This window comes from Bos mutus, chromosome 27 (assembly GCF_027580195.1).
Source record: "Bos mutus isolate GX-2022 chromosome 27, NWIPB_WYAK_1.1, whole genome shotgun sequence".
NCBI classification, from domain to species: domain Eukaryota; kingdom Metazoa; phylum Chordata; class Mammalia; order Artiodactyla; family Bovidae; genus Bos; species Bos mutus.
Genome location: NC_091643.1, coordinates 38,372,720 through 38,393,715, shown reverse-complemented (window position 1 = coordinate 38,393,715; position 20,996 = coordinate 38,372,720). Strand labels below are relative to the sequence as shown.

Here is a 20,996-nt window from a genome sequence, read left to right as displayed (position 1 = left end):
AGGCTCCTCAGTCCATGGAGTTCTCCAGGCAAGAATACTGGAGTGGGTAGCTATTCCATTCCATGCAATTCTCCAGGCAAGAATACTGGAGTGGGTAGCTATTCCCTTCTCCAGGGGATCTTCCCAACCCCAGGGACTGAACCCAGGTCTCACACATTGCAGGTGGATTCTTTACCATCAGAGCCACCTGAGAAGCCCAAGAAAACTAGAGTGGAGTTTTCCAAGGGAAACTGAGTTCCTTCTCAGGGGAACTTCCCGACCCAGGGATCGAATCAGAGTCTCCTGCATTGCAGGTGGATTCTTTACCAACTGAGCTACCAGAGAAGCCGATTTAATTCAGATGACCATTATATCTACTACTGTGGTCAAGAATCCCTTATAAGAAGTGGACTAGTGCTCACAGTCCACAAAAGAGTCTGAAATGCAGTACTTGGGTGTAATCTCCAAAATGATAGAATAATCTCTGTTCGTTTCCAAGGCAAAGCATTCAATATCACAGTAATCCAAGTCTATGCCCCAGCCACTAATTCCAAAGAAGCTAAAGTTGAATGGTTCTATGAGGACCTACAAGACCTTCTAGAATTAACACTAAAAAACGATGTCCTTTTCATCACTGGGGACTGGAATGCAAAAGTAGGAACTTAGATACCTGGGGTAACAACAGGCAAGTTTGGCCTTGGAGTACAAAAGGAAGCAGAGCAAAGGCTAACAGTTTTGTCAAGAGAACACACTGGTCATAGCAAACACCCTCTTCCAACAACGCAAAAGAAGACTCTACACTTGGAAATCACCAGATGGTCAATATCAAAATCACGTTAATTATTTTGTTTGCAGTCAAAGATGGAGAAGCTCTCTAAAGTCTGCAAAAACAAGACCGGGAGCAGACTGTGTCTCAGGTCATGAACTCCTTATTGCCAAATTCAGAATTAAATTGAAGAAAATAGGGAAAATCACTAGACCATTCAGGTATAGCCTAAATCAAATCCCTTATGACTATACAGTGGAGGTGACAGATAGATTCAAAGGATTAGATCTGATAGAGTGCCTGAAGAACTAAGGATGGAGGTTCATGACATTGTACAGGAGGCAGTGATTAAGACCATCCCCAACAAAAAGAAATGCAAAAAGGCGAAATGGTTGTCTGAGGAGGACTTACAAATAGCTGAGAAAATAAGAGAAGTGAAAAGGAAAGGAGAAAAGGAAAGATATACCTATTTGAATACAGAGTTCCAGAGAAGAGCAAGGAGAGATAAGAAAGCCTTCCTCAGTGATCAGTGCAAAGAAATAGAGGAAAACAATAGAATGGGAAAGACTAGAGATCTCTTCAAGAAAATTAGAGATACCAAGGGAACATTTCATGCAAAGATGGGCACAATAAAGGACAGAAATGGTATGGACCGAACAGAAGCAGAAGATATTAAGAAGAGGTGGCAAGAATACACAGAAGAACTATACAAAAAAGATCTTGACCCAGATAACCATGATGGTGTGATGACTCACCAGGAGTCAGACATCCTAGAGTGCAAAGTCAAGTGGCCCTTAGGAAGCATCACTACAAACAAACCTAGTGGAGGTGATGGAATCCCAGCTCAGTTATTTCAAGTCCTAAAGATGATGCTGTGAAAGTGCTGCACTCAATATGCCAGCAAATTTGGAAAACTCAGCAGTGGCCACAAGACTGGAAAAGGTCTGTTTTCATTCCAATCCCAAAGAAATGCCAAAGAATGTTCAAACTACCGCATAATTGCACTCATCTCACATGCTAGCAAAGTAATGCTCAAAATTCTCCAAGCCAAGCTTCAATAGTACGTGAACCAAGAACTTTTAGATGTTCAAGCTGGATTCAAAAAAGGCCACAGGAAACAGATCAAATTGTCAACATCCGGTGGATCACAGAAAAAGCAAGAGAGTTCCAGAGAAACATCTGCTTTATTGGCTACACCAAAGCCTTTGATTGCATGGATCATAACAAACTGTGGAAAATTCTTAAAGAGATGGGAATACCAAACCACCTTACCTGCCTCCTGAGAAATCTATATGCAGATCAAGAAGCAACAGTTAGAACCGGACATGGAACAACGGACTGGTTGCAAATTGGGAAAGGAGTACATCAAGGCTGTATATTGCCACACTGCTTATTTAACTTCTATGCAGAGTACCTCATGCAAAATGCTAGGCTGGGTGAAGCACAACCTGGAATCAAGATTGCTGAGAGAAATATCAATAACCTCAGATATGCAGATGACACCATCCTTATGGCAGAAAGCAAAGAGGAACTGAAAAACCTCTTGATGAAAGAGGAGAGTGAAAAAAAGCTGGCCTGAAACTCAATATTCAAAAAACTAAGATCATGGCATTCAGTCCCATGACTCCATGGCAAATAGATGGGGAAACAATGGAAACAGTGACAGACTTTATTTTCTTGGGCTCCAAAATCACTGCAGATGGTGACTGCAGCCATGAAATTAAAAGATGTTTGCTCCTTGGAAGAAAAGCTATGACCAACCTAGACAGTGTATTAAAAAGCAGAGACACTACTTTGCCTACAAAGGTCCGTCTAGTCAAAGCTGTGGTTTTTCCAATGGTCATGTATGGATGTGAGAGTTGGACTGTGAAGAAAGCTGAGCACTGAAGAATTGATGCTTTTGACTGTGGTGTTGGAGAAGACCCTTGAGAGTCTCTTGGACTGCAAGGAGATGCAACCAGTCCATCCTAAAGGAAATAAGTCTTGAATGTGCATTGGAAGGACTGATGTTGAAGCTGAAACTCCAATACTTTGGCCACCTGATGGGAAGAACAGACTCATTGGACAACCCCCTGATGCTGGGAAAGATTGAAAGCAGAAGAAGGGGAGGACGTAGGATGAGATAGTTGGATGGCATCACCGACTCAATGGACGTGAGTTTGAGCAAGCTCCGGGAGGTGATGATGGACAGGGAAGCCTGGTGTGCTGCAGTCCATGGGATCACAGAGTCAGACGTACTGAGGGACTGAACTGAACTGAACCACAGATACACACCCGAGGCTCAATGTTTCACAGTTAATCACTGGGCCAACAGATCAAATATCAGTTGAAGTCTTTCTAAAGCTACTATGTCTCACTTTTATAGTCTGAAGTCAACAAATTCTTTTTAAAAGTCAATAAAAGTCAATATTTAGCAAGTGTTATGGAAGCTATGGTTTGGGAAGGTCATCAAGGAACTGATGGTGATGAAGACAGAAAAGCACAACCAAGGAAGACAATGTGAGGCAGATATGATGCTATCAAAAGGTTTTCATTCTGGATTGGGCTTTGAGTGGTTATATCTTGTCAGTTTCTGTGTGGAGGAAGAGGGGTAGGGTGGGGGTGGGGTGGGATTTTTTGTATATCTTCAAGTTTTTCCAAATTAAAAAATGTTAAATTTACTAGGCACATAGGTTATTTTGTTCAGCACTATTATCAGAACATAATTCCATATGGTATCATGATGGCTAGTAGTAATTCAGTAAAGTCCTAAAATCTGCAGTATTTGAAAAATCCTCTTTCTGGTTGTCTCTAAATGAATTCAATCAGTTAATGTTATGTGGTAGAGTGACTGCAAATAATTATTGGAAAATATCTGTGTGCTGTCGCATCTGCTTCTAATGAAAAGAGAAGCTCTTGTTACTTCTGTCTGTTCCTTTCATTCTTTCCAAAGGGAATTACTTGGGATGAATTGTGTTGAAAGGCAGTATGTTTATAGCAGCCTCAGAAGACACATTAAAAATGCTGACAGCAAAAGAATGAGACTTCTTATTTTTAACAAGGCTGCAGTTGATTTTGAGAAGTGCATAGGAAACAAGATAATTCCCCTAAGTTGTTAGAAGAACAATCTTGTAATCTTGTGAATAATGTCGTGTTGTGTATGCGTGCTCAGTTGCTCAGTCGTGTCCAGCTCTTTGCGACCCCATGGACTGCAGCACGCCAGACTTCCCTGTCCTTCACTATCTCCCGGAGTTTGCTGAAACCCATGTCCATTGAGTCAGTGATGACATCCAACCATCTCATTCTCTGTTGTCCCCTTCTCCTCCCACCTTCAATCTTTCCCAGAATCAGGGTCTTTTCCAATGAGTCAGTTCTTTGCATCAGGTGGCCAAAGTTTTGGAGTTTCAGCTTCAGCATCAGTCCTTCCAATGAATATTCAGGACTGATTTCCTTTAGGATGGACTGGTTGAATCTCCTTGCAGTCCAAGGGACTCTCAAGGAGAAATAGATAGGGGTCCCCAAATGTCCTGTTCACAACAGTGAACATTTATTACCTTTTTTTTTTCTTTTAAATCTCATCCAAAAACAGAACTGGGCCCTAAGAGATGTGTGACATTTGCTTTAATGTCCATAGACGATGAAACAGGTCCATGGAGACAAGGCCAGTCGGAAAAACACATCCCCTGTCCAGGGAGTCCAGGGATTTACAGAATAAAAGCCATTGGTCATTTCTTTTGAAACTCTAAATGTGTATGAGCAGAAGAGCACTAGTTCGTTGATAATATTGCATAATACTTAGATTTTCACATTAAAAGTTACTTTGAAGCCTACGTCCAGATACCCCGTGGGGATCGGTGGTGATCATGGACTTTGGGGTGAAAGGCAGGTGTCAAGTGTAGACAGAATAAGCTGGAGCCCCCGCCCAGGCGAGGAGAGCAGGAGGAGCAGCCTGGGTCTGGGGGCGGGAGAAGCATGTTTGATGGAAGCACGGGGCAGTGGGTGGCGGGGGCGGGAAGACGCCGAGAGGAACCAGCAGGTCTCACCGGGTCGTGGTGCGGGACTGGGGACCTGAGCTGCCTCACCCCTCCCATCCCGTCCAAGACTCCGAGGACAGGCAAGTCCATCCTGCGTCACGGCTGAGGCCCATGAAGCCCACCCAGACTAAATAACTTAGGCAGAGTTCCTGAAGAGCCAGGGGCTGAGCCAGGTCCGAATCCGTGCATGTGAGCCCAGCACCAGGGACCGCTCACCCCAGCGCCTCCGAGGAGGCCTCTAGACACCCCCCGCCGGCTGGGACGAGGGGCAGCCCCGGCCCGGCCTCTGCCAGCGTGGCGGGGCCCCCGTCTCCTTGGGGAAGTCAGCAGCCCTCGGTCACCGGCAGGGCTCTCTCATCTAGAAAGGTCATCGCGACCAGCGCCTACGTGGGAAGCTCTCTGGCTGCACACCGCCCGCCCAGCAGGCCTGGGAGAGCTGGCGGGCACAGCCCCGTGTGGTCGCAGAGAAACACAGGGTTTCCTCTCCAGGACAGAACGGCCCGGCAGGACTGAAGTTGGCCTAGACGTGCGTCTGATTCTCCCTGGGGTCAGACTTCCTGCTTTCTTGCTGTTCTTCCATTGATGAAGTTTCTGCCTGCAGGAGAGCCGTGCCTTTGACAACGTGACCTCCTTGAACCGACCCAATCAGGAATCAGAAAGGACAGGCTGTCATGCGCCTCCTCCTCCGCCAGGGTTTCTCAGCTTCTCTGTGCTCTGGTTTGGCTCCTTCAGACACGTTCATGACGTCTGTGTGTCGGGGGAGGAGGCTGGGGAGGGGAGGTTCGGGTATACAAAGTGAGGCCGGCAGGTCGGCTCTGTCTGTAAATGCAGCGGGCGACTCTGGGACAAGGAGTGGATTTGGGGAGAGTGAACGCACGCGCGCTGCGGTTGGGTGTCTGTCTGCGGGGTGCCCCCTCTCCGTGTGGACTGTCAGGGAGAAGCCTGGAGGGACGCAGCTGATGGACACTGGGCAGGTGTTGCCCCAGGAAGGAGTGTCTGCCCTCTTGCCCCCCAGCCCTGTCCGAATTCCCAGCCTGGCCAGCCCAACCCACGAATCTTCCTGCTCCCAAAATGCCGCTCATATCTAATCTGGGCAAATCCACGGTTGACCTGTCAGCTGTCTTTCCCAGGGCCCAGCAGTGTCCAGGGGAAGCAAAATGACCGATTGGGTTTGTGAATGAATACGTGTCAACCTGCCCCCGCCTCCAGGTGTGACAGCAGTGTGGGCTTGATTCTGGAATCACGGGATTGTTATCCAGGACTTCAAAATGTGACTGGTGTTAGAGAAGGTCTTAAATGGTGATTACGGTAAAGTGAGGTCATGGGTTGGGACCCTGATCCCAGAGGACAGGTGTTCTTTACTGCTGTTATTCTTTCATTGCTAAGTAGTATTTGACTCTTTGCGACCCAATGGACTATAGCCCACCAGGCTCCTCTGTCCATGGGATTCTCCAGGCAAGAATACTGGAGTGGGTTGCCACGCCCATCTCCAGGGGATCCTCCCGACCCAGGGATGGAACCCGGGTCTCCTGCATTGCAGGCAGATTCTTTACCACTGAGACTCCTGGGAAGCCCGTCTTAGAGAAAGAGACACCAGGGATGTGTGTGCAAAGGAAAGTCCAGAAGACGGAGTGGGAAGGCGGGCCTGGAGCAATCTAGGAGGTCACGTGGTTTAAAATTAGGGCTTTATTATTTCAACTCATTTTACTTCAGAGGCAGAAGCCAACAAAGGTCCTATTTGAGGAAGCCAGAAAAAGCCGCCATCCCGTGTGTCCTCATAAAACTCTTCTCAAAGGTGATCGTTGTGAAGTTCAGGAGAGTCCAGAGCATGGACTTGCTCCTCCCTCTCTGCAGGCCTTCCTGTTTGTCCTGGGACCGCAGCATTGGAGGGCGGGGACGGCAGAGGTTGTCGGAGTCACAGACCCCCTAAACCAGCACCTCCAACAGGCCCGAGGCTCCCTACGTACCCAGTCAAGGTCACAGCCGCAGGCCTGGGAAGACAAGTCTCCTCGGGACAAGCCACGAAGGAGGCAGCTTTCTGCGGGAGGGACCAGCCTGCCCGAGGTACTGAGGGACTCACAGTCAGCCATGTGAACACAGCGAGGCCCAGCCCAGCCGGTCCTGTGGACCCCAGGGCCCAAACAGCTCGGGTTTCCCCGCAAAGGATGGAGCGGCCGGAAGGGCCAGGCTGATGGGAAAACCAAACCAACAGCCGGCTTTTCCCGCCGCATACCGAGGAGACCCCGCCTGCGGATGGAGACCGGGAGTCAGGGGGGCCTGTTGGCGGCCCCGTGGCCCGAGCGAGGCTTCCTAAACGGCGGGGTCGCCGGTTCCGTGTAAGACGGAACCTCCGAGGACCTGAGATGAGGATTCCTAGGTAGCGCATCTCAGCTTCCGTGACCCGGGAAATATTTTGGCTCCAGGCTTTTTTCTCCCAGACGGGCTTCCAGATTTAGTACATTTGTGTTTGGCTCTTTTTTGTTGTTGTTTTTGAAATCCCCGCCTAGATCAGACTTCTGTTGAGCGTTTCTCTACGCAAAGCCGGCGCCCAGAGGAGCGGGAGCTGGGCCGGGCTCTCAGCGGACGCGGGTCGCAGAAAGGGGTGGCGCGCCATCTCGTGGCCAGCAGAGGGACGACACTTTGGCCACTGGCTTCAGCCCAAGTCCTTCAAAGATGAGTTTGAGAACCAAGACGCAGAAAGCAAGACAGCGGCTTCAAGGCCGAGTCATCCTGTTAACACGGAGGGACGCTACGTAGCTGCCCCGCGGCCAGGCCTCGGTTCTTTCCCGGGCTCTCGCTTGCTCCCAGGTAATTTGCTCCAGGCACCCCGAGTCCCTCCTGCGTCCTGAGTGCCGGGAGAAGGTGCCCAGGGGCTCTGTCTTCCGTGGGGAGGACACCCCGCCTGCTCAGGCGCCCAGAGCCCTCATCAGTCACCCCTGCCTCGCCGTGCGGGGACAGAAGGTCCCTCCTGTCCTGTCGGCCTCATGCGTCCAGCTGGACCCTCCCCCTTTCACACCAGTCTCGCACGTGAGGCAAGTGGGTCAGCTCCCAGGTTAGGACACAGCCCTGCCTTTGGGGGCTTCCTTCTCCCAGGGGGGAGACCTGCTGTTGCTGGCGTCACTGGTGGAGACCCGGCTGCCATGTGCTGGAGAGACTGGTTTTCCCTCCGTGCGAAACACCTAGAGACAGCGAGGTCAGCTTTCTCTTTGGACACCAGGAAAGATCTTTGCTGCACTCCTAGAAGCAAGGGGACAGTTTCCAAGAGCTGCAGGGTGGGGTTCACAGAGAGCCTGGCCTCAGAGGCCTGGGGTGCTCTCTGGGATGTCTGAAGTCAGGAGATACGAAGGAAACAGCCCTCTGTAATTCCCTTTCCATCGCTGTTGTTCAGTCACTAAGTTGTGTCTGACTCTTTGCAACCCCTTGGACTGCAGCACGCCAGGCTTCCCTGTCCTTCACTATCTACTGGAGTTTGCTCAAACTCATGTGCATTGAGTCGGTGATGCCATCCAACCCTCTCATCCTCTGTCGCCCCCTTCTCCTCCTGCCCTCAGTCTTTCCCAGCACCAGGGCCTCAACTAGTGGAAAACTGTGCCCCTAAATGCACGTGGAGAGGTCTGAAGAAGGTTGGGAAGACATGCCTTGTGGAATGTTACTAAATGGTAAGGGGCCCATGTATAACCTGCAACAGGTCATAATTTTTCTCACTATTAAAATGTGTTCATTTCCAGACTGAACACAGCTGGCACAGACAGGGGGTCGTGCAGTGTGGGTTTTGCTCCAGTGTCCATTGGTCATGGTAGCCTGGAACTCCTGCCCCTACTGAGTGTCTCTGAGGAAGTCTCCTTGAGTCTTGGTTTCCTCATTTGCAATCTGGGAACAGGTAAGAGTTCCTTCCATCTTGGGTTGTTGGTAGGACCAGGTGAATCAGTGCATCAGGGCTGGCATATAGGTGTGAGATAAATGTTTGCTATCATAATCTGAATTGCTGTTGACTCATTCAAATAAATCCAAGGGAATAAACATTAATTTTAAACTGGTGTATTTTTCTGTTACTAGAAAAATTGGCTAAAAAATTGTTGTTTAGTCACTAATTGTGTCTGACTCTTTTGCAATCCCATAGACTGCAGCCTGCCAGGCTCCTCTGGCCATGGGATTTTCCAGGCAAGAATACTGGAGTGGGTTGCCATTTTCCACTCCAGGGGATCTTCCCAACCCATGGATCGAACCCATGTCTCCTGCATTAGCAGGAAGATTCTTACCACTGAGACACGAGGGAAGCTCCTGGCTAAAAAATAGAACCATATTATTTTTCTTTCTTTGGTTTGGTTTTTCATGAAAAAAAAAAAAAAAACAACCAAAAACAAAAAACCTCTCTGCAAACTTAAATGAGCAAATGACCTAAAGGAAATTTACCGCCATGGGGAGTCATTAAATTTGAAGGCCTCCCTGGGGGCCTCGGAGAAGCCATCACTCCATGACTCCAGCCCATGGAATCATTTGAGAATGCCCTTCCCGGGACTGGATAAAATGATGCAGGCTGATTTTCCATCTGCAGGGCTGTGAGGATGGTTCCCACTGGCCCCTGACCCATCTGAGGCCTATGACTAGGTGACTGCTTTCTTTCCACATGGAAAAACTGCCTTTAATGGGAGATCATGATCATGGAACCCTTTGCATCTCACGATGGACAGCGTTTCCTAGTTCATTTCATTTCCCTTGACCACTAGAAGGTGCTGACTCTGTTGAAAACATGAAAGTCCATCTGCTTTAACTAGCCCATCTCCAAACCACAGCCATTAGCCTCGAGTTGGAAAGCATCTTTCCTCCTGGGGTTGCTGCCTAGGTTTGAACAGGAATGGACTTCAAACAGGCAGCTCGTTGAAAGAGGGCTGGATCTAGACAACCTGGTCTTACATCCTAGCATTCCTTGCTGTGTGATCTTGAGGAATCCTTCTTTCTCAGTTCCTGCGTATTCATCAGTAAGGAAGGACGGATGCTGAAGCCGAAGCTCCAATACATTGGCTACCTGATGCGAAGAGCCGACTCACTGGCAAAGGACTTGATGCTGGGAAAGACTGAGGGCAGGAGAAGAAGGTGGCAGAGGATGAGGTGGTTGGATGGCATCACTGACTCAGTGGACACGAATTTGAGTGAACTTTAGCAGATAGTGAAGGACAGAAGAGACTAGTATAATGCAGTCCATGGGGTCACAAAGAGTCAGACTCAACTTAGTGACTCAGTTCAGTTCAGTCGCTCAGTCGTGTCCGACTCCTTGCCACCCCATGGACTGCAGCACTCCAGGCCTCCCTGTCCATCACCAACTCCTGGAGTTTACTCAAATTCATGTCCACTGAGTTGGTGTTGCCATCCAACCATCTCATCCTCTGTCATCCCCTTCTCCTCCAGCCTTCAGTCTTTCCCAGCATCAGGGTCTTTTCAAATGAGTCAGTTCTTCACATCACGTGGCCAAAGGATTGGCGTTTCAGCTTCACCATCAGTCCTTCCAATGAATATTCAGGACTGATTTCCTTTAGGATGGACTGGTTGGATTTCCTTGCAGTCCAAGGGACTCTCAAGAGTCTTCTCCAACACCACAGTTCAAAAGCATCAGTTATTTGGCACTCAGCTTTCTTTATAGTCCAACTCTCACATCCATACATGACTACTGGAAAAACCGTAGCTTTGACTAGATGGACCTTTGTTGGCAAAGTAATGTCTCTGCTTTTTAATATTCTGTCTAGATTAGTCATAACTTTTCTTCCAAGGAGGAAGCGTCTTTTAATTTCATGACTGCAGTCACCATCTGTAGTGATTTGGGAGCCCCAAAAAATAAAGTCTGACACTGTTTCCACTGTTTCCCCATCTATTTCCCATGAAGTGATGGGACTAGATGCCATGATCTTTGTTTTCTGAATGTTGAGCTTTAAGCCAAGTTTTTCACTCTCCTCTTTCACTTTCATCAAGAGGCTTTTGAGTTCCTCTTCACTTTTTGCCATAAGAGTGGTGTCATCTGCATATCTGAGATTATTGGTATTTCTCCCAGCAATCTTGATTCCAGCTTATGCTTCATCCAAGCCCAGCGCTTCTCATGATGTACTCTGCATGTAAGTTAAATAAGCAGGGTGACAATATACAGCCTTGACGTACTCCTTTTCCTATTTGGACCCAGTCTATTGTTACATGTCCAGTTCTAACTGTTGCTTTCTGACCTGCATATAGGTTTCTCAAATGGCAAGTCAAGTGGTCTGGTATTCCCATCTCTTTCAGAATTTTCCAGAGTTTGTTGTGATCCACACAGTCAAAGGCTTTGGCATAGTCAATAAAGCAGAAATAGATGTTTTTCTGGAACTCTCTTGCTTTTTTGATGATCCAGTGGATGTTGGCAATTTGATCTCTGGTTCCTCTGCCTTTTCTAAAACCAGCTTGAACATCTGGAAGTTCACGATTCATGTACTGTTGAAGCCTGGCTTGGAGAATTTTGAGCATTACTTTACTAGCGTGTGAGATGAGTGCAATTGTGCAGTAATTTGAGCATTCTTTGGCATTGCCTTTCTTTCTTTTCCAGTCCTGTGGCCACTGCTGAGTTTTCCACATTTGCTTAGTGACTGAATAACAACAAAAAAAGAAAACCGAGGAGTGTGGCGTTTTGTTATACGATGCTCAGATGAGGCATAGATAGTGGCTGAGTATGAGGACGTGGGTGGGAAAGGCTGGCGGGTTGGTGAGGATCAGGTACCAGAGGGACTGTGGAAACCCTAAGAACGAGCTTGAGGAACATTGGTTACCATATGTCAAAGGCAGATAATTATTTATTTGCTAGGACAGGTCAGCACCAGGTAACACAGCCAGTGTGTGTTCAGGAGGAAAAAGTCTGTTTCCTGGAGACTTCCAGAAAAGTCTCTGAAACAGTAGGTGCATGTGATATATTAAAAATATATAAGTCCTAGCTGTATTTCACGAACACAGTGATAAGCACACACGCAGTGGGAGGACAGTGTGAACACGGGAGACACACAGTCCTCCACGTGAAGCCAGTGGGTTGGAGACAGGCCCCCGCAAGCCCAGGAACAGCAGCAAACCACCAGGGGTGAGAGGATCCCCGAGGGCTTTAAGGGGGTGGGGCCCTGCTGACACCCAGAGTTTGGACATCCGGCCTCCAGAACCGAGATAATACGTTTCTGTTCTGTCCCTGTGAGGGCATCAAAGCCCACAGCTTTGTTTTGAGGCAGCTCAGGAGGAGACACAACTGTTACAGAAAGACGATCCGAGAAACGGTGCCCTCCTGGAGGGGGCGGAAATGCAGCTCCAGGCAGGAAACTTTCCCAGAGAGAGCGGCTGATGGAAGTTGAGGCAAGGCTGGGGTAAGCCGGCTTGGAAACAGGCCTCCTGGCGTCTTGAGTGCCGTGGGACGCTGCCATGTCGCTTCCAGGAGCATTTTCATGTACCTTTTGATGCTGCAAAGGATATAATATTTTTAATGATTAAAAGCCAGTCTGCAAACGATCGACTAGACTTCACACAACAGCAGCAACGGTTAAATGGCTTATTTCTCCCCACAAGGGGTAATTGACTATCTCATGTGGTTATCTTATTTGTTGTTACCCTTTCCTCCACTGTTTTTATTTTATGACTTAATTTTTAAACTTTATTGACATGTCATTGATGTGTCAAATTTGGGTGTATTTAAGGTGTACAACTGGATGTTTTGATAAATGTATGCATTATGAAAACATCACTGCAGTCAAGCTAAATAACTTATCCATCACCTCTGCACAGTTACCCTGTGTGTGTGTGTGTGTGTGTGTGTGGATGGGTGGGTGGGTGGGGGGGGCGATCACTGTTATGTACACACCCTTTTTATATATAAAACACAAAAGCAGTAATGTGGGGAAAATTTCTCCAGCCTAGTAGTTTTCCACACTGGCTCGGAGGTGAGCTGCAAATGGTACAAATTACTGGAGGACTTGGCTGATGTTCCCCTGGTTTTGTTTCAGGAAGTGACTACCCTGAGCTCGGTGGGGGGCAGGTGGGGCAGAGAGGGCTGTGGGGTCTCCTCCTCTGAGCCCTCTGTCCCCTGGAGACCACTGGGCCCCCAGGAGCCATGCAGTTCAGGTTCTGCCAGGGGCTGGAGTCCTTCCAGGGAGGCAGCTCCAATCTCTGTCCACTCTGGAGGGCGCCATTGGGGCTCACCGTAGCTGCGTGTGTGCCAGGTTGCTTCAGTTGGGTCCGACTCTTTGTGACCCCATGGACTGTAGCCCGATAGGCTCCTCTGTCCATGGGATTCTCTAGGCAAGAATACTGGAGTGGGGTGCCATTTCCTCCTCCAGAAATCTTCCTGACCCAGGGACTGAACTCACATTTCTTATGTCTCCTGCATTGGCAGGCGGGTTCTTTACCACTAGTGGGAGCTGGGAAGTCCCATCACATGTATTTATATCTACAAAGAGACAGATAGATAGATGGATAATTTTCTTTATCCACTCATCCACTGATGGATTCTTAGGTTGCTTCTGTGTCTTGGCTGTTGTAAGAACGCTGCCATGAACATGGGGGTGCAGACACCTTTTCGAGTTAGTTGTCTCTTTTCCTTCAGATAAATAAACAGAATTGAAATTGCTGGATCATATGGTATTGTATTTAGTCTTTCAAGGAAACTTTGTATTGTTTTTTGCAGTAGCTGCACCAGTGTACATTCCCACCAACAGTGTACAAGGCTGCCTTTTCCCCACGTCCACCCAACACTTGTTATTTGTGGTCTTTTTGCTGACAGCCATTCTGACAGGTGTGAGGTGCTGTCTCTTTGTGGATTTGATTTGCATTTCCCTGATGACTAGTGACATTGAACCTCTTTTCATGTACCTGTGGGACATCTGTATGTCTTCATTGGAAAAATGTCCACTCGGGTCCTCTGCCCATGAGAGGAAATGAAAAATGAGATTTTTTTTTTCTTTTTGGCTATTGAATTATGTGAAAGTAAAAAGTCAAAGTGAAAGTCACTCAGTTGTGTCTGACTCTTTGTGACCCCTGGATTACACAGTCCATGGACTTCTCCAGGCCAGAATACTGGAGTGGGTAGCCTTTCCCTTCTCTAGGGGATCTTCCCAACCCAGGGATCGAACCCAGGTCTCCAGCATTGCAGGTGGATTCTTTACCAGCTGAGCCACCAAGGAAGCCCATTGAGTTACGTGAGTTCCCTTTTAACCATTTTAAGGGTACAGTTCAGTGGCATTATATGCGTCCACACTGTTCTATATCAGTTATTCCCATCTCCAGGGCTTCCCAGGTTGCGCTAGTGGCAGAGAACCCGCCTGCCAATTCAGGAGACATAAGAGATGTGGTTCGATCCCTGGGTCAGGAAGAGCCCCTGGAGGAGGGCATAGCAGTCCACTCCAGTATCCTTGCCTGGAGAATCCCATGGATAGAGGAGCCTGGCGGGCTACACACTGAAGTGACTTAGCATGCACACATCCACCCGTGGATCTTACCCCTTTTAAACAGACTTTATATTGTTAAGGCCGCTTTCGGTTCAGAGTGAAATTGAGGGGAAGGCACACAGAGTCCCCACAGCCCTGGGCTCCGTGAGCTCTGCGGGGCGGCTCCCTCACTGCCCAGCAGCCCCTCCAGCCGACGCCCTTCCTCTTGGGAGCTGCCGGGGTCCCAGCGCAGAGGGCTGTGCTCTGGCAGACACGAAGACCCCACCAGGGGATTCGGGTTAGATTTCAGGAGAGGAATTCAAAGGCCTCTGCAGGTTTATCTGGCAAAGATCCCAGGCCTTGTGGAGGCCTTACTGGGATCCTGGTGAAGAATGAAGCCCCAAAGGCAATTACCTACCTGCAGAGGTGAGGCTAACTGATCAGACAGCCCGACACACAAATCCGTTTATGCCTGGCATTTTTTGTTGGTTTGTTTATTTTTAATTTCTAGTTGGGAGAAATAACATCAAGTTTGTATGCAGATGGGAATAACCCAGTGGAGACTTTAACAATTCGTATATTACCTAATGTATTGACCATACATATTTGCCCTCCGTCTAACAATCTGAATTTACAAATGCATTTCCCCTAGAAACTGGTTATGTATTTCTGACTCTAATCTCTCAGTGTCAATACTTCCACTGGAAACTTATCATCCTAGCAATTTGATTGATGATTAAACTCTTTCCTGGTATTTTCTAGAGCCTGTAGCAATCATGCTTTTTCAATAGAAATTTGATTTCCTTTAAAGAGCTTTACAAATAGATGTTAAACAGAAATTAGCTACCATTATGTTTTAGTGGTAAGAAAAATCACTACTGATATCAAAAATCAAAAGGAAACTCATGTCCAGGACAGACTGAGTCCTCTCCCGATGCTTCAGCTACTACTGATTCAAATCTGATTGAACTCTGTGTAATTATTTGAAGTTCCAGTGATTGAGGCCTGGGCTTGATGCTGACCAGGTGGGACATCACTGTGGAAGCTGTGTTTTGTAGCAGGCATCTGGCTGGGGGAAAGACAAGCTAAAACCCACCCAGAGTGGGCAGATTCTCCTGCCAGTAGGAGTGGGTGACGGGAACTGGTGGTGGCTCAAATGTGAGTGCCTGCCAAATCCACCTGCCAACACAGGAGACGTGGGTTCGATCCCTGGGTCAGGAAGATCCCCTGGAGGGGGATTGCTATCGCAACCCACTCCAGTATTCTTGCCTGGAGAATCCCATGAACAGAGGAGCCCGGTGGGTCACAAAGAGTTGGACACGACTGAGCACACACACACACCACCCCCCCCACAGTGAGGGCAGGGGACATGAAGCAATGTTGAGGGCTGACAGTCTACAGGGGAAAGAAACCAACAGTGTGGAGCTGTACTACAGCAGGATTTCAACTTAATTCCTCTCTTTCTTCCCTTTTTTGGTAGCTTAATATTTATCTTGAGTCTCACATGCCAAACACCGTGGTAAGCAGGATCCTTGTGTGACCTCAAGAGCACTGGTGAGCTCTGTGCAAGACAGGCGCTAGCATCCGGCCCATTTCCTGGATGAGGAGACTGAGGCGTGAGGCAGGACCCCTGCCAAGGTCACGGCAGGCCCGCTTGATGCAAAGCCAAGCCCTGCCCTTTGCCTTTGGCTGCTCCTCATGGAGATCCAGGCCCTGATGCTCAACGATGCATTTATTTTTCACCCCAAGTTTATAGAGGTTGTGTACATGTTCAGATAAAAATAGGCTCTTTCTGGGAGGCAGCCAAAGCCTGATGAGAAAGTATCTTGAAAATTGCCAAGTGTTACAAAGAAGGTTTTTTAAACAACCTCATTATACATTATTGCATAAAGTGTTACTGTTTCTATTATTAGTGGACATGTCCTAGAATTGCTTTTTTGTTTTTCTGCAGAAGAACTGACTTGGGGATATGTTGGAAGGGAAAGAAAAAAAAAAAGATTTCTCTGACCAGCATTCCAGACAGAGGATATCTGAGTCTTATGCAGCAGGTACCTGTATTGCAGATGACACCCCCGTATGGCAGAAAGCAAAGAGAAACTGAAGAGCCTCTTGATGAAAGTGAAAGAGGAGAGTGAAAAAGCTGGCTTAAAACTCACCATTCAGAAAACTAAGATCATGGCATCCGGTCCCATCACTTCACAGCAAATAGATGGGGAAACAATGGAAACAGTGACAGACTTTAGTTTCTTGGGCTCCAAAATCACTGCAGATGGGTGATTGCAGCCATGAAATTAAAAGATACTTGCTCTTTGGAAGAAAAGCTATGACCAACCTAGACAACATATTAAAAAGCAGAGACATTACTTTGCCAACAAAGGTCCATCTAGTCAAAGCTGTGGTTTTTCCAGTGGTCATGTATGGATGTGAGAGTTGGACCATAAAGAAAGTTGAGTGCCGAAGAACTGATGCTTTTGAACTGGTATTGGAGAAGACTCTTGAGAGTCCCTTGGACTGCAAGGAGATCCAACCAGTCCATCCTAAAGGAGATCAGTCCTAAAGATGCATTGGAAGGACTGATGGTGAAGCTGAAACTCCAATACTTTGGCCACCTGATGTGAAGAACTGACTCATTGGAAAAGACCCTGATGCTGGGAAAGACTGAAGGCGGGAGGAGAAGGGGATGTGGTTAGGATTAGCCTCCAAGAGAGCCTGGAGGATGGAGGTGATGTCAGTTGAAGGAGCTGGAGTTGGCAAGGTGACAGGGAAGGGGGAGGGTGGTCCGAGGAGGCAGTGGGACTGGGGAATGTTTTGAAGCAACATTTGTTTGACGTGCAGGTGGGTGTGGAATCTTAGCAGAAGCACCTGGAGAGAGAGGTGGTGGGGATAACTCACCCAGGAAGGTCAGGAGGGAACAGGAAGGGGCGGAGGGGCCGGGGTGGGAGATGGGATTTTGTAAGGACGAGGACCGGAGATAGAGAGGCTGAGCAAAGATCCCAACCCCTTTCAGCAAGAGGACATGGGAAGCCGAGGGGCTTGCTTCCCTTCTGATGGGGTCTATCTTCCCAGTTCAGCTAACGCAGAGAGGAGACCCTTGGGATCAATGCCGTGGGTGCCATCGCAGGGAGGAAGGGGAGGCGGGGAAAGCGATTCTAGACACACAAAGAGCCCGGATGAGAGCAAAGAGGGTGCATCCATGGGGAGGCTGTATCCTGCTTCACATCCATGGGGAGGCTGTCTCCTGCTTTGTGGGTTTTCTCCCAGAGCCTGGATAATGGTTATCCCTGTTGAGTGTGAGCTGAAGTTGTCATCAAACCTCTCGAACTTCTGAGTCATGCGCTGGCCTGTGGGGGCCTGGGGGAGGTGGGGGGAGCTGGGGGACTGCGGTCCCTCAGCAGCTGCACACACCCCCTCTGGGAGTGGGTCAGGGGGCACGTCCAGGGCCCTCTCCTCAGGCTCTGTAGATGCTCCTCACTGGGGGCTCAGGGTGACCAAAGGACCAGCTGGAACCTCCTTGCTGTGCCACTGCCAAAACAAAGACACTGAAAATTCTTTATTCCATAAACGTGTCTTGAGCACTCAGAGTGTTAGAACCAGGCAGCGTCCTAGGTTCCAGGGTGCAGTGGGGAGCGAGGCTGCCTGGCCGCCGCAGGGGGCTCACGTTCCATTCAGTTCAGTTCAGTTCAGTCGCTCAGTCGTGTCCGACTCTTTGAGACCTCATGAACTGCAGCACGCCAGGCCTCCCTGTCCATCACCAACTCCTGGAGTTTACCCAAACTCATGTCCATTGAGTCGGTGATGCCATCCAGCCATCTCATCCTCTGTTGTCCCCTTCTCCTCCTGCCCCCAATCCCTCCCAGCATCAGGGTCTTTTCCAATGAGTCAACTCTTCACATGAGGTGGCCAAAGTATAGTTTCAGCATCAGTCCTTCCAATGAACACCCAGGACTGATCTCCTTTAGGATGGACTGGTTGGATCTCCTTGGAGTCCAAGGGACTCTCAAGAGTCTTCTCCAACACCACAGTTCAAAAGCATTAATTCTTCGGTGCTCAGCTTTTTTCACAGTCCAACTCACATTCATACATGACCACTGGAAAAACCATAGCCTTGACTAGATGGACCTTTGTTGGCAAAGTAATGTCTCTGCTTTTTAATATGGCGTCTAGGTTCGTCATAACTTTCCTTCCAAGAAGTAAGCCTCTTTTAATTTTATGGCTGCAGTCACCATCTGTAGTGATTTGGGAGCCCCCAAAAATAAAGTCTGACACTGTTTCCACTGTTTCCCCATCTATCTGCCATGAAGTGATGGGACCAGATGCCATGATCTTCGTTTTCTGAATGTTGAGCTTTAAGCCAACTTTTTCACTCTCTTTCACTTTCATCAAGAGGCTTTTGAGTTCCTTTTCACTGTCTGCCATAAGGGTGGTGTCATCTGCATATCTGAGGTTATTGATATTTCTCCCGGCAATCTTGATTCCAGCTTGTGCTTCTTCCAGCCCAGCGTTTCTCATGATGTACTCTGCATATAAGTTAAATAAGCAGGGTGACAATATACAGCCTTGACGTACTCCTTTTCCTATTTGGAATCAGTCTGTTGTTCCATGTCCTGCTGCTGCTACTGCTGCTGCTGCTGCTAAGTCGCTTCAGTCCGGTCCAACTCTGTGCGACCCTATAGATAGCAGCCCGCCAGGCTCTCCCGTCCCTGGGATTCTCCAGGCAAGAACACTGGAGTGGGTCGCCATTTCCCTCTCCAATGAATAAAAGTGAAAAGTGAAAGTGAAGGCGCTCAGTAGCGACCCCATGGACTGCAGCCTACCAGGCTCCTCCGTCCATGGTATTTTCCAGGCAAGAGTACTGGAGTGGGTCGCCAGTGCCTCCAGGAGACCACAAATGCCAGGTCATCCCCTGTGCGGAGAAGCAGCACCCGGGAACGAGAACCTTCCGCCGATCTCAGCCCTGCGGTGCCGAGAGCCCGGTGCTGCTTAGAGCAGACTCGCAGAGGCCTGAGGACTCCACTCACACCCGCAGGGCCTGGGCCAGGCCGCTGGGGTCCGGATGGAGCCGCTCTCTGACGGCGGGGCCCCGGCGTCCAGGTGCCGCAGCTCAGCCTCCGCGGTGAGGGGCGCAGGCGGGTGGGCGCGCTGCCGCTGTCGGCACACATGGCGCCCAGGCTCAGACAGCACCTGCCGGTGGAGTTGGATGGGTGACCCGACACCCAGGGCGGCTGCTCTGCGGCAACCTGGAGCGATGGGGGGCGGGCAGGAGGGAGGGGACACGTGTGTGCCTGTGGCCGACTCACACTGACACCTGGCAGGGGCCATCACAATATTGTAATTACGGGCTTTCCTTGTGGCTCAGACGGTAAAGCGTCTGTCTACAATGCGGGAGACCTAGGTTCGATCCCTGGGTCGGGAAGATTCTCTGAAGAAGGAAATGGCAACCCACTCCAGTACTTGAAAAGAGTCGGGCAATATTGTAATTATCCTCCCATTAAAATAAATATATATTAAAACAAACAAACAAACAAACTTCCCTTGAAGAAAGGGGATCGCTGCTCCGCCCAGAGCCTTTCCGAATGTTGGGAAGGCTCCAGAGGGGCAAAGCCAGGAAGGCACCAGGAGCCCCCATCACCTTAACCCTGGACTTGACGGCTGGTGAAAAGCCGAACATGGGGGAGAAGCCATCACTTCCCAGCCCAGATGGTAACCAGCCTCGGGACCGGCCGCAGCGAGGGCACCCGGGGGAGCCGGGTTGAATTCCAGCTGTGTTGCCCTTGACGCCCCTGTCTGGGCAGGAGCAGAGAGCTCTGGGATGCGGGGTGCGGGGGGCGGCGGAGGGTGGGGGGTGGTGGGGGTGGGGGGGGTGGAGGGGGCGGTGGAGAGGCTGGAATTCAGCCCAGGCCCTGGGACTTAGCGTGTCTTCCCCTGACCCTGCTGTGGCCCCCACCCCCGGACGCCTCTAATCTGCAGGCTGTGTTCTCTGGGATGGCCCCTGGGGGACTGAGCTTTCTCCCAGGGCTGGAGGACCTTCCTCTGCGTGTGCTCTGGGAACATCCCAGCTCGGAGGGCGGGGGGATCCCAGGGCCCTCCTGTCTTTCCCCGCAGGCCTGGGGAGGTGTGGTCCCTGCAAACCTGCGGCTGGGGCCTCGAGGAAGCAGAGAGGAGAGGCCGCCTTCAGCGCTCGCTCGCGGAGGACAGAGTGTTTCCTGTGCACTTCGCTGGGCATGTTCTGGGAGCCTGGTTTGTATTCAGTGGATATTTTCCTTGGCTCGTCACCAAAGCACAGCTTGCCTGGAGGTGGAAGAAACCAATTTGTTAACAATCCTCAGAAAAAGAAGAGGCCGGACGGGTAGCAGGAGAATAGAATCCAGAGGCAAAACCCAGCCAGCCAAGAGAGAGGCCTGGGTCCAGACTCTGCTTTTGCCTCCTCCTCCGCCCGGACCCCTCACCCCTGCAAGTCCTCCTCCTTCAGGAAGCCTTCCAGCCCTTCTCCTCCTGGTGATGTGATCAGCTCTCTTTGCTTCTTTGCAGGAGGTGTCCTCCACAGCCATGAGCTGGATGCGTCGCTTTGGTTTGCTTTTATGCTTGTTAAGATGGTGCAACCCTGCTTGAAGTTGTCTGCTCTCAGGCCACTGGGGTCCATGTTTCCTAAGTCCAGGACACCTGTGACTGTTTTGTTGCTCTTAATAGTCTTCATTTTTTTTTTTTTTAAAGCAGTTTAGGTTCACAGCAAAATTGAATGGAAGGTACAGAGACTCCCCATGACCCCTTTGTACCATGGCCTCTCCCAGGAACCACATCCTGAACCAGATGCCACATTCGTTTCAA

At 49.4% G+C, this 20,996-nt stretch overlaps 1 long non-coding RNA gene across 1 annotated transcript; it reads left to right on the top strand.

Annotated features, from left to right (window-relative positions):
* Positions 1–7,080: 7,080 nt before the first annotated feature.
* On the top strand, positions 7,081–16,930 carry LOC138985958 (uncharacterized). Its single transcript, XR_011462882.1, has 3 exons — positions 7,081–7,566; positions 8,487–8,638; positions 16,123–16,930. It is a non-coding gene; the product is annotated as an uncharacterized lncRNA (long non-coding RNA).
* The last annotated feature ends 4,066 nt before the right edge of the window (positions 16,931–20,996 follow it).